The sequence below is a fragment of the Palaemon carinicauda genome, chromosome 20 (genome assembly GCF_036898095.1).
Source record: "Palaemon carinicauda isolate YSFRI2023 chromosome 20, ASM3689809v2, whole genome shotgun sequence".
Classification (NCBI taxonomy): Eukaryota; Metazoa; Arthropoda; class Malacostraca; order Decapoda; family Palaemonidae; genus Palaemon; species Palaemon carinicauda.
Genome location: NC_090744.1, coordinates 69,919,265 through 69,942,155, shown reverse-complemented (window position 1 = coordinate 69,942,155; position 22,891 = coordinate 69,919,265).

Sequence of the window (22,891 nt, the reverse complement as noted above, 5' to 3'; positions counted from 1 at the left end):
ATCAACAAAGATATTGTATTCGAGTTGGTGATATGTCCAACGCACTATTCGTTCACATGAATGAATGATAGACTAGAAGAACTCCAAAGAACTGCTCTACTGTAATGATGTGAAGAGAAATATTATTGAATCAAGTATTATAAAGATAGAGTCTGATTGTGTTTTTAATATCAGTGCTGGTTTATATAAATTGGATAATTTCATCATGACCAATATTGTTCAACAATTTAGAATTTTATAATTTGTGTTTACCTGTTTTGTGTTTATGACCAATTTACGTTCAAGTACAAATTTTGGCTGTGGGTTGTTTGATTGTTTGACAATGCTAGTTAGCTGACTAGGTTTTTCTATCATTTCTTTTATTGTTCAACATTTTTTTTTTTGTCCTATTTTACTTATTGACGTCCTTCGACTATGTCTCACTTTTTATTGTACCCTGAAGAAGTGTATTGAAAAATGCACGAAAGCGCTTGGTACTAAAGCTTTTTATTATTTCTAACTGGCTTTTGCGTATACACACACACACACACACACACACACACACATATATATATATATATATATATATATATATATATATATATATATATATATATATATATATATATATATATATATTCTTACGAAACTGGTCTATAGTAGAGTATATACAGTAGTTTATTAATTGTTTTATTTATATTTATATTATTTGTGCATTGAATAGAGGTTAGCCAGCTCTTAAGATGAGTTCTTCACATGTAGATTTAAGTATATTATGTAAATTGCATAAGAACTTCGTCGTTAATTTCATTGTATTCTTTATTCAAGTTAGTATATGTAAATTTAAGTTATTTTTAAGAATTAAGTTTTTATTTCACATATTTTTGTTAAAAAGTCATACATAACCTGTTTGAGAGTGTTATTTGATCATACACGATAGGAACAAGGGCTCATGTAATGTTCTTTTATATTTTCATGAGGTATTGCATCATATATGAGAGAGAATAGGCAGTACCCTGTGCTTTGGAAATTTCACAAAAAATCCTAGTGATAGGGAGTTACCTCTTTTTTTATTTTTGGGATAAAAGGTGGGCACAACTAGCTGACATAGAGAGCCGTCTGGCGTTGCGTGAGTACACGGTCAAGAGAGCAATACTTGGTAACTCTGACATCTCACTTCCAGATCTCAGTCCTGGAAGTTTCTGGAAGTAGCTAAGTCTTAAATTTAATTTCAAGTGAAACAAGTGATTGTATAATTTGCGTAAGGATTATTTCTGTTTTCTTAGTCTAAGGATTATTCAGATTTAACATTTAAAGTCAAGTGCATGAGTGTTGTAATTCAAGAGGTGTTAGTTTGTTGAGTGTATTTGGAAAAGTGTATGGTAGAGTAATGATTAATAGGATTAAGGATAAAACAGAGAATGCAATCTTGGAAGTACAGGGTGGTTTTAGAAGAGGTAGGGGTTGTATGAATCAGATTTTTACAGTTAGGCAGATATGCGAGAAATGTTTAGCAAAAGGTAAGGAGGTGTATGTTGCGTTTATGGATCTGGAGAAAGCATATGATAGAGTTGATAGGGAAGCAATGTGGAATGTGATGAGGTTATATGGAGTTGGTGGAAGGTTGTTGCAAGCAGTGAAAAGTTTCTACAAAGGTAGTAAAGCATGTGTTAGAATAGGAAATGAAGTGAGCGATTGGTTTCCGGTGAGAGTGGGGCTGAGACAGGGATGTGTGATGTCGCCGTGGTTGTTTAACTTGTATGTTGATGGAGTGGTGAGAGAGGTGAATGCTCGAGTGCTTGGACGAGGATTAAAACTGGTAGGCAAAAATGACCATGAATGGGAGGTAAATCAGTTGTTGTTTGCGGATGATACTGTACTGGTAGCAGACACAGAAGAGAAGCTTGACCGACTAGTGACAGAATTTGGAAGGGTGTGTGAGAGAAGGAAGTTGAGAGTTAATGTGGGTAAGAGTAAGGTTATGAGATGTACGAGAAGGGAAGGTGGTGCAAGGTTGAATGTCATGTTGAATGGAGAGTTACTTGAGGAGGTGGATCAGTTTAAGTACTTGGGGTCTGTTGTTGCAGCAAATGGTGGAGTGGAAGCAGATGTACGTCAGAGAGTGAAGGAAGGTTGCAAAGTGTTGGGGGCAGTTAAGAGAGTAGTAAAAAATAGAGGGTTGGGCATGAATGTAAAGAGAGTTCTATATGAGAAAGTGATGGTACCAACTGTGATGTATGGATCGGAGTTGTGGGGAATGAAAGTGATGGGGAGACAGAAATTGAATGTGTTTGAGATGAAGTGTCTAAGGAGTATGGCTGGTGTATCTCGAGTAGATAGGGTTAGGAACGAAGTGGTGAGGGAGAGAACGGGTGTAAGAAATGAGTTAGCGGCTAGAGTGGATATGAATGTGTTGAGGTGGTTTGGCCATGTTGAGAGAATGGAAAATGGCTGTCTGCTAAAGAAAGTGATGAATGCAAGAGTTGATGGGAGAAGTACAAGAGGAAGGCCAAGGTTTGGGTGGATGGATGGTGTGAAGAAAGCTCTGGGTGATAGGAGGATAGATGTGAGAGAGGCAAGAGAGCGTGCTAGAAATAGGAATGAATGGCGAGCGATTGTGACGCAGTTCCGGTAGGCCCTGCTGCTTCCTCCGGTGCCTTAGATGACCGCGGAGGTAGCAGCAGTAGGGGATTCAGCATTATGAAGCTTCATCTGTGGTGGATAATGTGGGAGGTTGGGCTGTGGCACCCTAGCAGTACCAGCTGAACTCGGTTGAGTCCCTGGTTAGGCTGGAGGAACGTAGAGAGTAGAGGGCCCCTTTTTTGTTTTGTTTCATTTGTTGATGTCGGCTACCCCGCAAAGTTGGGGGAAGTGCCTTTGGTATATGTATGTATGTATGTAATTTTATAATTTTCAGATTGTAACATTTTTGTCTTAATCTAAGTTTTGTTAAGACTTTATATTTCAAGTGTTTTATTTTTTCATTATGTAAATTCTGTTCGAAGTGATGTAATTTATATAGAATATGTTTATTTTTGTAAAGAGTGTATTATTCTAATCACCATTATTTGAAACACTATTTGAATATTCGTAATAATACTTACCCTGTTAGGTTTTGAGTGTACTTAGGAGATCTTTGAATATTCAGTACTTCACACATTGCTGTCTAAGAGTCATTTAGTTGTCTCAAAATTCGTGTATTAATATTTTAAAGTGTCACAGTTTGAATGTAAAACCAAACAAATGAGTTTGGAATTCAAGAGCTGGATTACCTTCCCAGTCGTAGGATATATTATATTGTATATTTGGTTCCCAGTCACGAGCCATAGTATAATATATTTTTGGTGCCCAGACTAGGAAGCCATAACCGTATAATATATATATACTGTATATATATATATATATATATATATATATATATATATATATATATATATATATATATATATATATATATATATATATGTATATATATATATATATATGTGTGTGTGTGTGTATATATATATATATATATATATATATATATATATATATATATATATATATATATATATATATATATATGTGTGTGTGTGTGTGTGTGTATACATATACCCATATATATATATATATATATATATATATATATATATATATATACATATGGAAAATTTACAGTTTCATCCATTATGGGAAATCTATTATAATAATATATTTCCCGAGTAAAGCAAGTCTTTTGTAGTATTTCTGTAAAATATAATCTGTCGCAAATGCCTAGTTCTTTATATATCGACGATCAAACTCACGCTACTCATGTCTTCCTCCCAGAATTTTTCTAAGTCTGTTGTTATTGTTGACTGTATCTTGTATTTGCTTAAATGAGCCCTGTAACCACTATAATCCGCAGACAAACTAGTCCACTATAAAGTCTTACACGTTTGGCCAATCACAGCGCCTATCCACTATGACGTCATACATGTTTGGCCAATCACAGCGCGACAATACAACAACGCCACAATACATCTTTCCCATGCATTTCATTTCGTTCTTCGAAATGGAGGCAGTAGCAAGCACGTCATCTCATGTTGCACAAGAAGTTGAAATTCCATCTTCTTGTCCTGACTGTTTCCTAACTTGCAATGAATTTGTTGTAAGTTATTCGGGGATTATTGAAAACCTAGTGGATTTGTGCCAGAGAGACAATTTAATTTTACAAAATCAAAATTGGCCTGCATGTCAAGGAACCTTCCCAATGGCTTCACGTTTTCCTCAAAGCAGCAACACATCTTGATGAACCAACAGTTTAAGGTAAGCTTCATTAATTTATAGAGTATATTGTAATGGTGATAGTATAACGATGTATGCAGCAGTACCATCACTTTGGATTTGGTTTGATGAATGTGTTAGGTAGTGGCTGTAAGGGGGGGGTGGCCTCGCAGGGGTAGGCCTAGGTAGGGGTACAGGGCCCTAGGTTAGGTGGTTGTATTAGGTTCGGTAGTGTCCCAAAATTCACTGTGGTCTTCAGGGGGGGTCGCAGGGGGGCGGAGCCCCCCCCCCCGGTAGGCCTAGGTAGGGGTACAGGGCCCCTAGGTAGGGGTACAGAGCCCCTAGGCTAGGTTAGATGGGTTTATTAGGTTCAGTAGTGCCCTGAAAATCACTGTGGCCTTAAGGGGGGGTCTCAGGGGGGGAGGGCGGAGCCCCCCCCCCCCCGGTAGGGCTAGATAGGGGTATAGGGGGAGGGGTGGTGGAAGGATAAGTATTCATTTATTGCAAATATCATTTGACGCCCCCCCCCCCCACCCAAAACCCCGGTTCCCACCTGGTGTCCCCCATAATTGTTGGGATGAAGTAGGGTCTTTCTGCATTCTAGAACAACTTAGTAAATCTCTAAATCGGATGGTTTGCGGTCAAAATAAACGTTAAATTCATTGGAACTACACTATTTCTGATGCAACAAATATATTTTTATTCCAGTTTCCCCATAATGGATGAAACTGTAAATTTACCTATATACATATATATATATATATGTATATATATATATATATATATATATATATATATATATATATATATATACATATATATATATGTATAAATATATATATATATATATATATATATATATATATATATATGTGTGTGTGTGTATATATATATATATATATATATATATATATATATATATATGTACAGTATATGGATATATGTATACATGCATACACACATTTATTTATATTTATATATATATATATATATATATATATATATATATACATATATATATATATATTGATCCTGAGGTCAATAAAAGAATCCAGACATCACTGTTTCAAAATATATTGCATATTTGAATATGAAAATCACGTCTAAACGTGCAAAATTTATCATTAATTAAATGCCAAGTACAAACATACCAATTAGCTACGATGGTGAAGATGGGTTTATTCTAATTCTAAAAACAAAAAACCTTAATTAGACAGATATAAGTACAGAAAAATTGTCATTGACTATTATCTTTCCTCGTGGCCAAGTGGTATGTCACTGTTCTTGGACCGGGTTCGATTCCTGGCTGGTCAGAAGCCATTGTGTTTGACTGATTTCGCATGGGGCTCTGAAATTAATGCATCAAAATATATGGCTTATTTGAATATAAAAAACACGTCTAAACGTGTAAAATTTACCATTAATGGAATGCCAAGTACAAACACACAAGTTAGCTACGATGGTGAAAATGGGTTGATTTCAATTTTAAGTACAAAAAACCTTAATTTGACAGAAAATTGTCATTGACTTTTATCTTTTTTTATGGCCAAGTGGTATGTCACTGCTGTTACAAGTTTCATGTACCACAGTTCAATTCCCCGCCGGTCAGAAGCTGTTGTGTTTGAGTGGTTTCGCCTGGGGATCTCATCCTGAGGTCGGTAAGAGAATCCAGACAATAATGTATCAAAATGTAAGGCTTTTTTTAATACGAAAACACGTCTTAATGTTCAAAATTTATCATTAATAGAATGCTAAGTACAAACATACCAATTAGCTATGATGTTGAAGATGGTTATTTTCAATTCTAAGTACAATATACCTGAATTCGACAGGTGTAAGTACAGAACAATTATCATTGAATCTTATCTTTGTTGCAAGTTTCGTGGACCAGGGTTCGATTCTCGGGCTGTCAGAAACTATTGTCTTTGAGTGGTTTCGCCTGGGGCTCAGATCCTGTGGTCAGTAAGAGAGTCCAGACATTTATATATAACAAATATATGGCTTATTCGAATAAAAAAGACACTTTTATGCGTGCAAAACTTATCATTCATATATATATATATATATATATATATATATATATATATATATATATATATATATATATATATATATATATATATATATATATACATCTTTTACCAAATTCAAGCGAGGGAAACGTTTTTTCGCTTGGCATGGACTTTACAAAAGCGCTCATCTTTTCATAACCGTCGAGAGAGGATAAAAGAATACTAAAAACGATGGTAATTTCCAGATGAAAAATTGAAAATTCGTCTCCTGAAAGAGAACGCCACCAATTAGCAATCACGGGAATTTTAAGCTCCTGTGGTGACTAGTAGTTTTTTTTTTTTCTTATTTTTTTTCTATTGTTTATGAAAAGATTTTTTAGAACTCGATTTCAGTTGTACCCCATTAAAAGGATAGAAGTAGGAAAAGATTTTAAACATTTATGTGAATACCACATACCTCGTTTTACTGAGCCGTCAAGTTGCGAAAAATACTTTCCGTTTTTTTTTTTTTTTTTTTTTATCGTCGAAAATCGTTATCTAAAAGTTTTCTAAACGATTAGTAATCAGAACAAATTTTATTTTCATATTCATTTAACAGTTATACCTTTGCCATGGTCGATTAAAATGTCCTCGCTGAGGGGGGTCTTCTACAGCCGCTTTAAATGTTCAGACAGAGAAGTTTCCGACTCGAGTTTTAAATGTCTACTCGCATACAAGATTTGTTCACAAACATTGGTGTCAGACTTTCTCAAGGTCAGTGTGGTTTATTTTTAGTTATGGGAGTCCCACCTTCCAACCGAAAAGTTTACTTATTGATTCTATTGAAAAGTTTCTAAAATCACTAAGAGAAAGGAATCAGGAGTAGGAGCTAGAGGCCGAGAGTTTATGTGGCAACACAGAACACAAATCAACTGACGAAAGGCCAAGAATGTCAAATAAGCGATATGATACAAACACAACTTCAACCTCAGAGACCGTTGTTAACGTTATAGAGGCTGTCTAAGCAAAGATCTGGAAGTAATTTTAGCCTTCTGGAAGCGTTGTTAACGTTATAGAGGCTGTCTGAGCAAAGATCTGGAAGTAATTTTAGCCTTCTGGGACCGTTGTTAACGTTATAGAGGCTGTCTGAGCGAAGATCTGGCAGTAATTTTAGCCTTCTGGGGCGTTGTAAACGTAAAAGAGGCTGTCTGAGCAAAGATCTGGAAGTAATTTTAGCCTTCTGGAAGCGTTGTTAACGTTATAGAGGCAGTCTGAGCGAGGATCTGGCAGTAATTTTAGCCTTGTGGAGGCGTTGTAAACGTTAAAGAGGCTGTCTGAGTGAAGATCTGATAAAAATATAGCCTTCTGGAAGCGTTGTTAACGTTATAGAGACTGTCTGAGCCAAGATCTGGCAGTAATTTAAACCTTCTAGAAGCGTTGTTAACGTTATGGAGGCCGTCTGAGCGAGGATCTGGCAGTAATTTTAGCCTTCTGGGGATGTTGTATACAGTACATTAAAGAGGCTGTCTGGGAAAAGATGTGGCAGTATTTTTAGCCTTTTGGAAGCGTTGTTAACGTTATAGAGGCTGTCTAAGCAAAGATCTGGCAGTAATTTTAGCCTTTTGGAAGCGTTGTTAACGTTATAGAGGCTGTCTGAGCAAGGCTCTGGCAGTAATTTTAGCCTTCTGGAAGCGTTGTAAACGTTATGGAGGCCGTCTGAACAAATATCTGGCAGTAATTTTAGCCTTCTGGAAGCGTTGTAAACGTTATGGACGCCGTCTGAGCAAAGATCTGGCAGTAATTTTAGCCTTATGGAAGCGTTGTAAACGTTATGGAGGTTGTCTGAGCAAATATCGGGCAGTAATTTTATCCTTCTGGAAGCGTCGCAAACGTTATGGATGGCGTCTAAGCAAAGATCTAGCAGTAATTCTAGCCTTACGGAGGTGTTGTAAACATTATGGAGGCCGTCTGAGCAAATATCTGGCAGTAATTTTAGCCTTCTGGAAGCGTTGTAAACGTTATGGAGGCCGTCTGAGGAAATATCTGGCAGTAATTTTAGCCTTCTGAAAGCATTGTAAACGTTATGGAGGCTGTCTGAGCAAATATCTGGCAGTAATTTTAGCCTTCTGGAAGCGTTGTAAACGTTATGAAGGCTGTCTGAGCAAAGATCTGGCAGTAATTTTAGCCTTTTGGAAGAGTTGTAAACGTTATGGAGGCCGTCTGAACAAAGATCTGGCAGTAATTTTAGCCTTCTAGGAACATTGTAAATGTTATGGAGGCTGTCTGAGCGAAGATCTGGCAGTAATTTTAGCCATCTGGAAGCATTGTAAACGTTATGGAGGCCGTCTGAGCTAAGATCTGGCAGTAATTTTAGCATTCTGGAAGCATTGTAAACGTTATGGAGGCTGTCTGAGCAAATATCTGGCAGTAATTTTAGCCTTCTGGAAGCGTTGTAAACGTTATGAAGGCTGTCTGAGCAAAGATCTGGCAGTAATTTTAGCCTTTTGGAAGAGTTGTAAACGTTATGGAGGCCGTCTGAACAAAGATCTGGCAGTAATTTTAGCCTTCTAGGAACATTGTAAATGTTATGGAGGCTGTCTGAGCAAAGATCTGGCAGTAATTTTAGCCTTCTGGAAGTGTTGTAAACGTTATGGAGGCCGTCTGAGCTAAGATCTGGCAGTAATTTTAGCATTTTGGAAGCGTTGTAAACGTTATGGAGGCCGTCTGAGCAAAGATTTTGCAGTAATTTTAGCCTTCTGGAAGCGTTGTAAACGTTATGGAGGCCGTCTGAGCAAAGATTTGGCAGTAATTTTAGCGTTCTGGAGGCGTTGTAAACGTTATGGAGGCCGTCTGAGCTAAGATCTGGCAGTAATTTTAGCATTCTGGAAGCGTTGTAAACGTTATGGATGCCGTGTGAGTAAAGATCTGGCAATAATTTTAGCTTCTTGTAAGCGTTGTAAACGTTATGGAGGCCGTCTGATCAAAGATCTAGCAGTAATTTTAGCCTTCTGGAAGCGTTGTAAACGTTATGGAGGCCGTCTGAGCAAAGATCTGGCAGTAATTTTAGCCTTCTGGAAGCGTTGTAAACGTTATGGAGGCCGACTGAACAAAGATCTGGCAGTAATTTTAGCCTTCTAGGAACATTGTAAATGTTATCGAGGCTGTCTGAGCGAAAATCTGGCAGTAATTTTAGCATTCTTGAAGCGTTGTAAACATTATGGAGGCCGTCTGAACAAAGATCTGGCAGTAATTTTAGCCTTCTAGGAACATTGTAAATGTTATGGAGGCTGTCTGAGCAAAGATCTGGCAGTAATTTTAGCCTTCCGGAAGCGTTGTAAACATTATGGAGGCCGTCTGAACAAAGATCTGGCAGTAATTTTAGCATGCTTGAAGAGTTGTAAACATTATGGAGGCCGTCTGAACAAAGATCTGGCAGTAATTTTAGCCTTCTAGGAACATTGTAAATGTTATGGAGGCTGTCTGAGCAAAGATCTGGCAGTAATTTTAGCCTTCCGGAAGCGTTGTAAACGTTAAGAAAGCTGACTGAGCAAAGATCTGGCAGTAATTTTAGCTTTTTGGAAGCGTTGTAAACGTTAAGGAGGCTATATGAGCAAAGATCTGGCATTAATGTTAGCCTTCTGGAAGCATTGTAAACGTTATGGAGGCTCTCTGAGCAAAGATCTGGCTGTAATTTTAGCCTTCTGGAAGCATTGTAAACGTTATGGAGGCCGTCTGAGCATAGATCTGGCAGTAATTTTATCCTTCTTGAAACGTTGTAAACGTTATGGAGGCCGTCTGATCAAAGATCTGGCAGTGATTTTAGCCTTCTGGAAGCGTTGTAAACGTTATGGAGGCCGTCTGAGCAAAGATCTGGCAGTAATTTCAGCCTTCTGGAAGCGTTGTAAACGTTATGGAGGCCGTCTGATCAAAGATCTGGCAGTAATTTTAGCCTTCTGGAAGCGTTGTAAACGTTATGGAGGCCGTCTGATCAAAGATCTGGCAGTGATTTCAGCCTTCTGGAAGCGTTGTAAACGTTATGGAAGCTGTCTGAGCATAGATCTGGCAGTAATTTTATCCTTCTTGAAATGTTGTAAATGTTATGGAGGCCGTCTGAGCAAAGATCTGGCAGTAATTTTAGCCTTTTAGAAGCGTTGTAAACGTTGTGGAGGAGGTCTGAACAATGATCTGGCAGTAATTTTAGCCTTTTAGAAACGTTGTAAACGTTATGGAGGCCGTCTGAGCAAAGAACTGGCAGTAATTTTAACCATCTGGAAGCGTTGTGAACGTTATGGATGCCGTGTGAGCAAAGATCTGGCAATAATTTTAGCTTCTTGTAAGCGTTGTAAACGTTATGGAGGCCGTCTGATCAAAGATCTGGCAGTAATTTTAGCCTTCTGGAAGCGTTGTAAACGTTATGGAGGCCGTCTGAGCAAAGATCTGGCAGGAATTTCAGCCTTCTGGAAGCGTTGTAAACGTTATGGAGGCCGTCTGATCAAAGATCTGGCAGTAATTTTAGCCTTCTGGAAGCGTTGTAAACGTTATGGAGGCCGTCTGATCAAAGATCTGGCAGTGATTTTAGCCTTCTGGAAGCGTTGTAAACGTTATGGAGGCCGTCTGAGCAAAGATCTGGCAGTAATTTCAGCCCTCTGGAAGCATTGTAAATGTTATGGAGGCTGTCTGATCAAAGATCTGGCAGTAATTTTAGCCTTCTGGAAGCGTTGTAAACGTTATGGAAGACGTCTGAACAATGATCTGGCAGTAAATTTAGCCGTCCTTAAGCGTTGTAAACGTTATGGAGGCTATATGAGCAAAGATCTAGCAATAATTTTACCCTTCTGGAAACGTTGTAATCGTTATGGAGGCTGTCTGAGCAAAGATCTGACAGTAATTTTAACCTCCTGGAAGCGTTGTAAACATTATGGAGGCCATCTGAGCAAAGATCTAACAGTAATTTTAGCCTCCCGTAAGCGTTGTAAACGTTATGGAAGCCGTCTGAGCAAAGATCTAGCAGTAATTTTAGCCTTCAGGAAGCGTTGTAAATGTTATGGAAGACGTCTGAACAATGATCTGGCAGTAAATTTAGCCGTCCATAAGCGTTGTAAACGTTATGGAGGCTATATGAGCAAAGATCTAGCAATAATTTTAGCCTTCTGGAAACGTAATCGTTATGGAGGCTGTCTGAGCAAAGATCTGACAGTAATTTTAACCTCCTGGAAGCGTTGTAAACATTATGGAGGCCATCTGAGCAAAGATCTAACAGTAATTTTAGCCTCCCATAAGCGTTGTAAACGTTATGGAGGCCGTCTGAGCAAAGATCTAGCAGTAATTTTAGCCTTCTGGAAGCGTTGTAAACGTTATGGAGGCTGTCTGAGCATAGATCTGATAGTAGTTTTAGCCTTCTGGAAGCGTAAACGTTATGGAGGCTGTCTGAGCAAAGATCTGGTAGTCATTTTAGACTTCTTGAAGCGTTGCAAACGTTAAAGAGGCTGCCTGAGCAAATATCTGGCAGTAATTTTAGCCCACTGGAAATTTGTAAACGTCATAGAGGCCGTCAGAGCAAATATCTGGCATTAATTTTAGCCTTCTGGAAGCGTTGTAAACGTTATGGAGGCTGTCTGAGCAAAGATCTGGCAGTAATTTTAGCCTTCTGGGAGCGTTGTTAACGTTATTTAGGCTGTCTGAGCAAGGATCTGGCAGTAATTTTAGCCTTCTGGAAGCGTTGTAAACGTTATGGAGGCTGTCTGAGCAAAGATCTGGCAGTGATTTTAGCCTTCTGGAAGCGTTGTAAATGTTATGGAGGCTGTCTGAGCAAAGATCTGGCAATAATTTTAGCCTTCTGGGAGATTTTTAAACGTTATAGAGGCTGTCTGAGGAAAGATATGGCAGTAATTTTAGCCGTCTGGAAGTGTTGTAAACGTTATAAAGGCTGTCTGAGCAAAGATCTGGCAGTAATATTAGCCTTCTGGAAGTGTTGTAAACGCTATAAAGGCTGTCTGAGCAAGTATCAGCCAGCAATTTTAGCCTTCTGGAAGCATTATAAATGTTATAGAAGCTGTCTGTGCAAAGATCTGGCAGTAATTTTAGCCTTCTGGAATCTTTATAAACGTTAAAGAGGCCGTCTGAGCAAAGATCTGGCAGTAATATTAGCCTTCTGGAAGCGTTATGAACGTTAAAGAGGCCGTCTGAGCAAACATCTGGCAGTAATTGTAGCCATCTGGGGCGTTGTAAACGTTATGTAGACCATCTGAGCGAATATCTGGCAGTAATTTTAGCCTTCAGGAATCTTTATAAACGTTATGGATGCCGTCTGAGCAAAGATCTGGCATTAATTTTACCCTTCTGGAAGCGTTGTCAACATTATGGAGGCCGTCTGAGCAAAGATCTGACAGTAATTTCAGCCTTTTGGAAGCATTGTAAATGTTATAGAGGCTGTCTGAGCAAATATCTGGCAGTAATTTTAGCCTTCTGGGAGCGTTGTAAACGTTATAGAGGCCGTCTGAGCAAAGATCCGGCGATAATTTTATCTTCCTGAAAGCGTCGTAATCGTTATGGAGGCCGTCTGAGCAAAGATCTGGCAGTAATTCTAGCCTTCCCTAAGCATTATAGATATTATGGAGGCTTTCTGAGCAAAGATCAGGCAGTAATTTGAACCTTTTGGAAGCGTTGTCAGCATTATGGAAGCCGTCTGAGCAAAGATCTGGCAGTAATTTTAGCATTCTGGAAGCATTGTAAATGTTATAGACGCTGTCTGAGCAAAAATCTGGGAGTAATTTTAGCCTTCTGGAAGCGTTGTAAACGTTATGGAGTTCGTCTAAGCAAAGATCTGGCAGTAATTTTAGCCTTCCGTAAGCGTTGTTAACGTTAAGGAAGCCGTTTGAGCAAAGATCTAGCAGTAATCTTAGCCTTCTGGAAGCGTTTTCAACGTTATGGAGGCCGTCTGAGCAAAAATCTGGCAGTAATTTTAGCTTTCTGGAAACGTATTCGTTATGGAAGCCGGCTGAGAAAAGATCTGGCAGAAATTTCAGCCTTCTGGAAGCGTTGTAAATATTATGGAGGCTTTCTGAGCAAAGATCTGGCAGTAATTTTACCCTTCTGGAAGCGTTGTCAACATTATGGAGGCCGTCTGAGCAAAGATCTGGCAGTAATTTTAGCCTTCTGGAAGCATTGTAAATGTTATAGAGGCTGTCTGAGCAAATATCTGACAGTAATTTTAGCCTTCTGGGAGCGTTGTAAATGTTATAGAGGCCGTCTGAGCAAAGATCCGGCAATAATTTTATCTTCCTGAAAGCGTCGTAAACGTTATGGAGGCCGTCTGAGCAAATATCTGGCAGTAATTGTAGCCTTCCCGAAGCGTTGTAAATATTATGGAGGCCGTCTGAGCAAAGATCTTGCAGTAATTTTAGCCTTCTGGAAGCATTGTAAATGTTATAGAGGCCGTCTGAGCAAATATCTGGCAGTAATTTTAGCCTTCTGGGAGCATTGTCAACATTATGGAGGCCGTCTGAGCAAAGATCAGGCAGTAATTTTAGCCTTCTGGGAGCGTTGTAAACGTTATAGAGGCCGTCTGAGCAAAGATCTGGCAGTAATTCTAGCCTTCCCAAAGCGTTGTGAATATTATGGAGGCTTTCTGAGCAAAGATCAGGCAGTAATTTTAACCTTTTGGAAGCATTGTCAACATTATGGAGGCCGTCTGAGCAAAGATCTGGCAGTAATTTTAGCCTTCTGGGAGCGTTGTCAACATTATGGAGGCCGTCTGAGCAAAGATCTGGCAGTAATTTTAGCCTTTTGGAATCATTGTAAATGTTATAGAGGCTGTCTGAGCAAATATCTGGCAGTAATTTTATCTTCCTGAAAGCGTCGTAATCGTTATGGAGGCCGTCTGAGCAAAGATCTGGCAGTAATTCTAGCCTTCCCTAAGCATTATAGATATTATGGAGGCTTTCTGAGCAAAGATCAGGCAGTAATTTGAACCTTTTGGAAGCGTTGTCAGCATTATGGAAGCCGTCTGAGCAAAGATCTGGCAGTAATTTTAGCATTCTGGAAGCATTGTAAATGTTATAGACGCTGTCTGAGCAAAAATCTGGGAGTAATTTTAGCCTTCTGGAAGCGTTGTAAACGTTATGGAGTTCGTCTAAGCAAAGATCTGGCAGTAATTTTAGCCTTCCCTAAGCGTTGTTAACGTCAAGGAAGCCGTTTGAGCAAAGATCTAGCAGTAATCTTAGCCTTCTGGAAGCGTTTTCAACGTTATGGAGGCCGTCTGAGCAAAAATCTGGCAGTAATTTTAGCTTTCTGGAAACGTATTCGTTATGGAAGCCGTCTGAGCAAAGATCTGGCAGAAATTTCAGCCTTCTGGAAGCGTTGTAAACAGTATTGAGGCCGTCAGAGCAAAGATCTGGCAGTAATTTTAGCCTTTCGGTAGCGTTGTCAACTTTATGGAGGCCGTCTGAGCAAAGATCTGGCAGTAATTCTAGCCTTCTGTAACCGTTGTAAACGTTATAGAGGCTGTCTGAGCAAATTTCTGGCGGTAATTTTAGCCTTCTGGAAGCGTTGTAAACGTTATGGAGGCTGTCTGAGCAAATTTCTGGCAGTAATTTTAGCCTTCTGGAAGCGCTGTAAACGTTATAGAGGCTGTCTGAGCAAATTTCTGGCAGTAATTTCAGCTTTCTGTAAGCGTTGTAAACGTTATAGAGGCTGTCTGAGCAAATTTCTGGCAGTAATTTTAGCCTTCTGGAAGCGTTGTAAACGTTATGGAGGCTGTCTGAGCAAATATCTGACAGTAATTTTAGCCTTCTGGAAGTTTTGTAAACGTTATAGAGGCTGTCTGAGCAAATTTCTGGCAGTAATTTTAGCCTTCTGGAAGCGTTGTAAACGTTATGGAGGCCGTCTGAGCAAATATCTGACAGTAATTTTAGCCTTCTGGAAGTTTTGTAAACGTTATAGAGGCTGTCTGAGCAAATTTCTGGCAGTAATTTTAGCCTTCTGGAAGCGCTGTAAACGTTATAGAGGCTGTCTGAGCAAATTTCTGGCAGTAATTTCAGCTTTCTGTAAGCGTTGTAAACGTTATAGAGGCTGTCTGAGCAAATTTCTGGCAGTAATTTTAGCCTTCTGGAAGCGTTGTAAACGTTATGGAGGCTGTCTGAGCAAATATCTGACAGTAATTTTAGCCTTCTGGAAGTTTTGTAAACGTTATAGAGGCTGTCTGAGCAAATTTCTGGCAGTAATTTTAGCCTTCTGGAAGCGTTGTAAACGTTATGGAGGCTGTCTGAGCAAATATCTGACAGTAATTTTAGCCTTCTGGAAGTTTTGTAAACGTTATAGAGGCTGTCTGAGCAAATATCTGGCAGTAATTTTATCTTTCTGGAAGCGTTGTAAACGTTATGGAGGCCGTCTAAGCAATTATCTGGTAGTAATTTTATCTTTCTGGAAGCGTTGTAAATGTTATGGAGGCCGTCTTAGCAATTATCTGGTAGTAATTTTATCTTTCTGGAAGCGTTGTAAACGTTACGGAGGCCGTCTTAGCAATTATCTGGTAGTAATTTTATCTTTCTGGAAGCGTTGTAAATGTTATGGAGGCCGTGTAAGCAATTATCTGGTAGTAATTTTAGCATTCTGGAAGTTTTGTAAACATTATAGAGGCTGTCTGAGCAAATATCTGGCAGTAATTTAGCCATCTAGAAACTTCGTAAACATCATAGAGGGCGTCTGAGCAAAGATCTGGCAATAATTTTATCTTTCTGGAAGCGTTGTAAACGTTATGGAGGCTGTCTGAGCAATTATCTGATAGTAATTTTAGCATTCTGGAAGTTTTGTAAACATTATAGAAGCTGTCTGAGCAAATATCTGGCAGTAATTTAGCCATCTAGAAACTTCGTAAACGTCATAGAGGCCGTCTGAGCAAAGATCTGGCAGTAATTTTATCTATCTGGAAGCGTTGTAAACGTTATGGAGGCCGTCTGAGTAATTATCTGGTAGTAATTTTATCTTTGTGGAAGCGTTGTAAATGTTATGGAGGCCGTCTTAGCAATTATCTGGTAGTAATTTTATCTTTCTGGAAGCGTTGTAAACGTTATGGAGGCCGTCTTAGCAATTATCTGGTAGTAATTTTATCTTTCTGGAAGCGTTGTAAACGTTATGGAGGCCGTCTTAGCAATTATCTGGTAGTAATTTTATGTTTCTGGAAGCGTTGTAAATGTTATGGAGGCCGTGTAAGCAATTATCTGGTAGTAATTTTAGCATTCTGGAAGTTTTGTAAACGTTATAGAGGCTGTCTGAGCAAATATCTGGCAGTAATTTAGCCATCCAGAAACTTCGTAAACGTCATAGAGGCCGTTTGAGCAAATATCTGGCAGTAATTTTAACCTTCCTTAAGCGTTGTAAACGTTATAGAGGCCGTCTGACCAAATATCCGGCAGTAATTTTAGCCTTTTGGGAGCGTTGCAAACGTTATAGAGGCTGTCTAAGCAAATATCTGGCAGTAATTTTAGCCTTTTGGGAGCGTTGTAAACGTTAAAGAGGCTTTCTGAGCAAAGATCTGGCAGTAATTTTAGCCTTCTGGAAGCGTTTTAAACGCTATAGAGGCTTTCTGAGCAAAGATCTGGCAGTAATTTTAGCCTTCTGGAAGCGTTGTAAACGTTATAGAGGCTTTCTGAGCAAAGATCTGGCAGTAATTTTAGCCTTCTGGAAGTGTTGTAAACGCTATAGTTCTGTCTGAGCAAATATCTGGCAGTAATTTTAGCCTTCTGGGAGCGTGCTAAACGTTATGGAGGCCGTCTGAGCTAAGATCTGTCAGTAATTTTAGCCTTCCGTAAGCGTTGTTAACGTTATGGAAGCCGTCTGAGCAAATATCTGGCAGTAATTTTAGCCTTCTGGAAGCGTTGTCAACTATAAGGAGGCCGTCTGAGCAAAGATCTGGCAGTAATTTTAGCCTTCTGTAAGCGTTGTAAACGTTATAGAGGCTGTCTGAGTAAAGATATGGCAGTAATTCTACCCTATTGAAAGGTTTGTAAACGTTATAGAGGCTCTCTGAGCAAATATCTGGCAGTAATTTAGCCATCTAGAAATTTCGTAAACGTCATAGAGGCCGTCTGAGCAAATATCTGACAGTAATTTTAGCCTTTTGGAAGCGTTGTAAACGTTATGGAGGCTGTCTGAGCAAATATATGACAGTAATTTTAGCCTTCTGGAAGTTTTGTAAACGTTATAGAGGCTGTCTGAGCAAATATCTGGCAGTAACTTTATCTTTCTGGAAGCGTTATAAACGTTATGGAGGCAGTCTGAGCAATTATCTGGTAGTAATTTTATCTTTCTGGAAGCGTTGTAAACGTTATGGAGGCCGTCTAAGCAATTTTCTGGTAGTAATTTTAGCATTCTGGAAGTTTTGTAAACATTATAGATGCTGTCTGAGCAAATATCTGGCAGTAATTTAGCCATCTAGAAACTTCGTAAACATCATAGAGGGCGTCTGAGCAAAGATCTGGCAATAATTTTATCTTTCTGGAAGCGTTGTAAACGTTATGGAGGCCGTCTGAGCAATTATCTGATAGTAATTTTAGCATTCTGGAAGTTTTGTAAACATTATAGAAGCTGTCTGAGCAAATATCTGGCAGTAATTTAGCCATCTAGAAACTTCGTAAACATCATAGAGGGCGTCTGAGCAAAGATCTGGCAATAATTTTATCTTTCTGGAAGCGTTGTAAACGTTATGGAGGCTGTCTGAGCAATTATCTGATAGCAATTTTAGCATTCTGGAAGTTTTGTAAACATTATAGAAGCTGTCTGAGCAAATATCTGGCAGTAATTTAGCCATCTAGAAACTTCGTAAACGTCATAGAGGCCGTTTGAGCAAATATCTGGCAGTAATTTAAGCCTTCCTTAAGCGTTGTAAATGTTATAGAGGCCGTCTGACCAAATATCCGGCAGCAATTTTAGCCTTTTGGGAGCGTTGCAAACGTTATAGAGGCCGTCTAAGCAAATATCTGACAGTAATTTTAGCCTTTTGGGAGCGTTGTAAACGTTATAGAGGCTTTCTGAGCAAAGATCTGGCAGTAATTTTAGCCTTCTGGAAGCGTTGTAAATGCTATAGAGGCTTTCTGAGCAAAGATCTGGCAGTAATTTTAGCCTTCTGGAAGTGTTGTAAACGCTAGAGTTCTGTCTGAGCAAATATCTAGCAGTAATTTTAGCCTTCTGGGAGCGTGCTAAACGTTATGGAGGCCGTCTGAGCTAAGATCTGTCAGTAATTTTAGCCTTTTGGAAGCGTTGTAAACGGTATGGAGGCTGTCTGAGCAAACTTCTGGCAGTAATTTTAGCCTTCTGGATGCGTTGTAAACGTTATGGAGGCTGTCTGAGCAAAGATCTGGCACTAATTTTAGCCTTTTGGGAGCGTTGTAAAGGTTATGGAGGCCGTCTGAGCAAAGATCTGGCAGTAATTTTAGCCGTCCGTAAGCGCTGTAAACGTTTTGGAGGCCGTCTGAGCTAAGATCTAGCAGTAATTTTAGCCTTCTGGAAGCGTTTCAAACGTTATGGAGGCTATCTGGGCAAATATCTGGCAGTAATTTTAGCCTTCTGGGAGCCTGCTAAACGTTATGGAGGCCATCTGAGCTAAGATCTGTCAGTAATTTTAGCCTTTTGGGAGCGTTGTAAACGTTATAGAGGCTTTCTGAGCAAAGATCTGGCAGTAATTTTAGCCTTCTGGAAGCGTTGTAAACGCTATAGAGGCTTTCTGAGCAAAGATCTGGCAGTAATTTTAGCCTTCTTGAAGTGTTGTAAACGCTATAGTTCTGTCTGAGCAAATATCTGGCAGTAATTTTAGCCTTCTGGGAGCGTGCTAAACGTTATGGAGGCCGTCTGAGCTAAGATCTGTCAGTAATTTTAGCCTTCCGTAAGCGTTGTTAACGTTATGGAAGCCGTCTGAGCAAAGATCTGGCAGTAATTTTAGCCTTCTGGAAGCGTTGTCAACTATAAGGAGGCCGTCTGAGCAAAGATCTGGCAGTAATTTTAGCCTTTTGAAAGCGTTGTAAACGTTATAGAGGCTGTCTGAGTAAAGATATGGCAGTAATTCTACCCTATTGAAAGGTTTGTAAACGTTATAGAGGCTGTCTGAGCAAATATCTGGCAGTAATTTAGCCATCTAGAAATTTCGTAAACGTCATAGAGGCCGTCTGAGCAAATATATGACAGTAATTTTAGCCTTTTGGAAGCGTTGTAAACGTTATGGAGGCTGTCTGAGCAAATATATGACAGTAATTTTAGCCTTCTGGAAGTTTTGTAAACGTTATAGAGGCTGTCTGAGCAAATATCTGGCAGTAACTTTATCTTTCTGGAAGCGTTATAAACGTTATGGAGGCAGTCTGAGCAATTATCTGGTAGTAATTTTATCTTTCTGGAAGCGTTGTAAACGTTATGGAGGCCGTCTAAGCAATTTTCTGGTAGTAATTTTAGCATTCTGGAAGTTTTGTAAACATTATAGAGGCTGTCTGAGCAAATATCTGGCAGTAATTTAGCCATCTAGAAACTTCGTAAACATCATAGAGGGCGTCTGAGCAAAGATCTGGCAATAATTTTATCTTTCTGGAAGCGTTGTAAACGTTATGGAGGCCGTCTGAGCAATTATCTGATAGTAATTTTAGCATTCTGAAAGTTTTGTAAACATTATAGAAGCTGTCTGAGCAAATATCTGGCAGTAATTTAGCCATCTAGAAACTTCGTTAACATCATAGAGGGCGTCTGAGCAAAGATCTGGCAATAATTTTATCTTTCTGGAAGCGTTGTAAACGTTATGGAGGCTGTCTGAGCAATTATCTGATAGTAATTTTAGCATTCTGGAAGTTTTGTAAACATTATAAAAGCTGTCTGAGCAAATATCTGGCAGTAATTTAGCCATCTAGAAACTTCGTAAACGTCATAGAGGCCGTTTGAGCAAATATCTGGCAGTAATTTTAGCCTTCCTTAAGCGTTGTAAATGTTATAGAGGCCGTCTGACCAAATATCCGGCAGCAATTTTAGCCATTTGGGAGCGTTGCAAACGTTATAGAGGCCGTCTAAGCAAATATCTGGCAGTAATTTTAGCCTTTTGGGAGCGTTGTAAACGTTATAGAGGCTTTCTGAGCAAAGATCTGGCAGTAATTTTAGCCTTCTGGAAGCGTTGTAAATGCTATAGAGGCTTTCTGAGCAAAGATCTGGCAGTAATTTTAGCCTTCTGGAAGTGTTATAAACGCTAGAGTTCTGTCTGAGCAAATATCTAGCAGTAATTTTAGCCTTCTGGGAGTGTGCTAAACGTTATGGAGGCCGTCTGAGCTAAGATCTGTCAGTAATTTTAGCCTTTTGGAAGCGTTGTAAACGGTATGGAGGCTGTCTGAGCAAACTTCTGGCAGTAATTTTAGCCTTCTGGATGCGTTGTAAACGTTATGGAGGCTGTCTGAGCAAAGATCTGGCAGTAATTTTAGCCTTTTGGGAGCGTTGTAAAGGTTATGGAGGCCGTCTGAGCAAAGATCTGGCAGTAATTTTAGCCGTCCGTAAGCGCTGTAAACGTTTTGGAGGCCGTCTGAGCTAAGATCTAGCAGTAATTTTAGCCTTCTGGAAGCGTTTCAAACGTTATGGAGGCTATCTGAGCAAATATCTGGCAGTAATTTTAGCCTTCTGGGAGCGTGCTAAACGTTATGGAGGCCATCTGAGCTAAGATCTGTCAGTAATTTTAGCCTTTTGGAAGCGTTTTTAACGTTATGGAGGCTGTCTGAGCAAACTTTTGGCAGTAATTTTTGCCTTTTGGAAGCGTTGTAAACATTATAGAGGCTATCTGAGCAAATATCTGGCAGTAATTTTAGCCTTCTGGGAGCGTGCTAAACGTTATGGAGGCCGTCTGAGCTAAGATCTGTCAGTAATTTTAGCCTTTTGGAAGCGTTTTAAACGTTATGGAGGCTGTCTGAGCAAACTTCTGGCAGTAATTTTAGCCTTTTGGAAGCGTTGTAAACGTTATAGAGGCTATCTGAGCAAATATCTGGTAGTAATTTTAGCCTTCTGGGAGCGTGCTAAACGTTATGGAGGCCGTCTGAGCTAATATCTGTCTGTAATTTTAGCCTTTTGGAAGCATTTTAAACGTTATGGCGGGTGTCTGAGCAAACTTCTTGCAGTAATTTTAGCCTTTTGGAAGCGTTGTAAATGTTATAGAGGCTATCTGAGCAAATATCTGGCAGTAATTTTAGCCTTCTGGGAGCGTACTAAACCTTATGGAGGCCGTCTGAGCTAAGATCTGTCAGTAATTTTAGCCTTTTGGAAGCGTTTTAAACGTTATGGAGGCTGTCTGAGCAAACTTTTGGCAGTAATTTTAGCCTTCTGGACGCGTTGTAAACGTTATGGAGGCTGTCTGAGCAAACTTCTGGCACTAATTTTAGCCTTTTGGGAGCGTTGTAAACGTTATGGAGGCTGTCTGAGCAAACTTCTGGCAGTAATTTTATCTTTCTGGAAGCGTTGTAAACTTTATGGAGGCTATCTGAGCAAATATCTGGCAGTAATTTTAGCCTTCTGGGAGCGTGCTACGTTATGGGGGCCGTCTGAGCTAAGATCTGTCAGTAATTTTAGCCTTTTGGAAGCGTTGTAAACGTTATGGAGGCTGTCTGAGCAAACTTCTGGCAGTAATTTTAGCCTTTTGGATGTGTTGTAAACGTTATGGAGGCTGTCTGAGCAAACTTCTGGCACTAATTTTAGCCTTTTGGGAGCGTTGTAAACGTTATGGAGGCTGTCTGAGCAAACTTCTGGCAGTAATTTTAGCCTTTTGGGAGCGTTGTAAACGTTTTGGAGGCCGTCTGAGCAAAGATCTAGCAGTAATTTTAGCCTTTTGGAAGCGTTTTAAACGTTATGGAGGCTGTCTGAGCAAACTTCTGGCAGTAATTTTAGCCTTCTGGAAGCGTTGTAAACGTTATGGAGGCTGTCTGAGCAAAGATTTGGCAGTAATTTTAGCCGTCCGTAAGCGTTGTAATTGTTTTGGAGGCCTTCTGAGCAAAGATCTAGCAGTAATTTTAGCCTTTTGGAAGCGTTGTAAACGTTATGGAAGCTGTCTGAGCAAACTTCTGGCACTAATTTTAGCCTTTTGGGAGCGTTGTAAACGTTATGGAGGCCGTCTGAGCAAAGATCTTGCAGTAATTTTAGCCGTCCATAAGCATTGTAAACGTTTTGGAGGCCGTCTGAGCAGAGATCTGGCAGGTATTTTAGCCTTCTGGAAGCGTTGTAAACCTTATAGATATAGAGGCTGTGTAAGCAAAGATCTGACAGTAATTTTAGCTTTCTAGAAGCGTTGTAGATGTTATAGAGGCCGTGTGAGCAAATATCTAGCAGTAATTTTAGCCTTCTGGATGGGTTGTAAACGTTACAGAGGCCGTGTAAGCAAATTTTTGGCAGTAATTTTAGCCTTCTGGAAGTGTTTTAAACGTTATAGAGGCTGTCTGAGCAATTCTATGAAAGACTAGTAATTGAAATAAGGATCGGGATCAATGAGTCTTTCCGTGTTATATACCCGATTCGATTTATAAACATTATTTCCCAAATCACTGATAAAGATAACGTTAGTATTATCCCCTAACTTGCTTCCATCGGGGGCTGTAATTTCATATAGAGTTCTTTAGCGAGAGTTTCTAAATTAATTAGTGTGCCTTCTATTCCTGTGTGTATATATTAGATAGCAG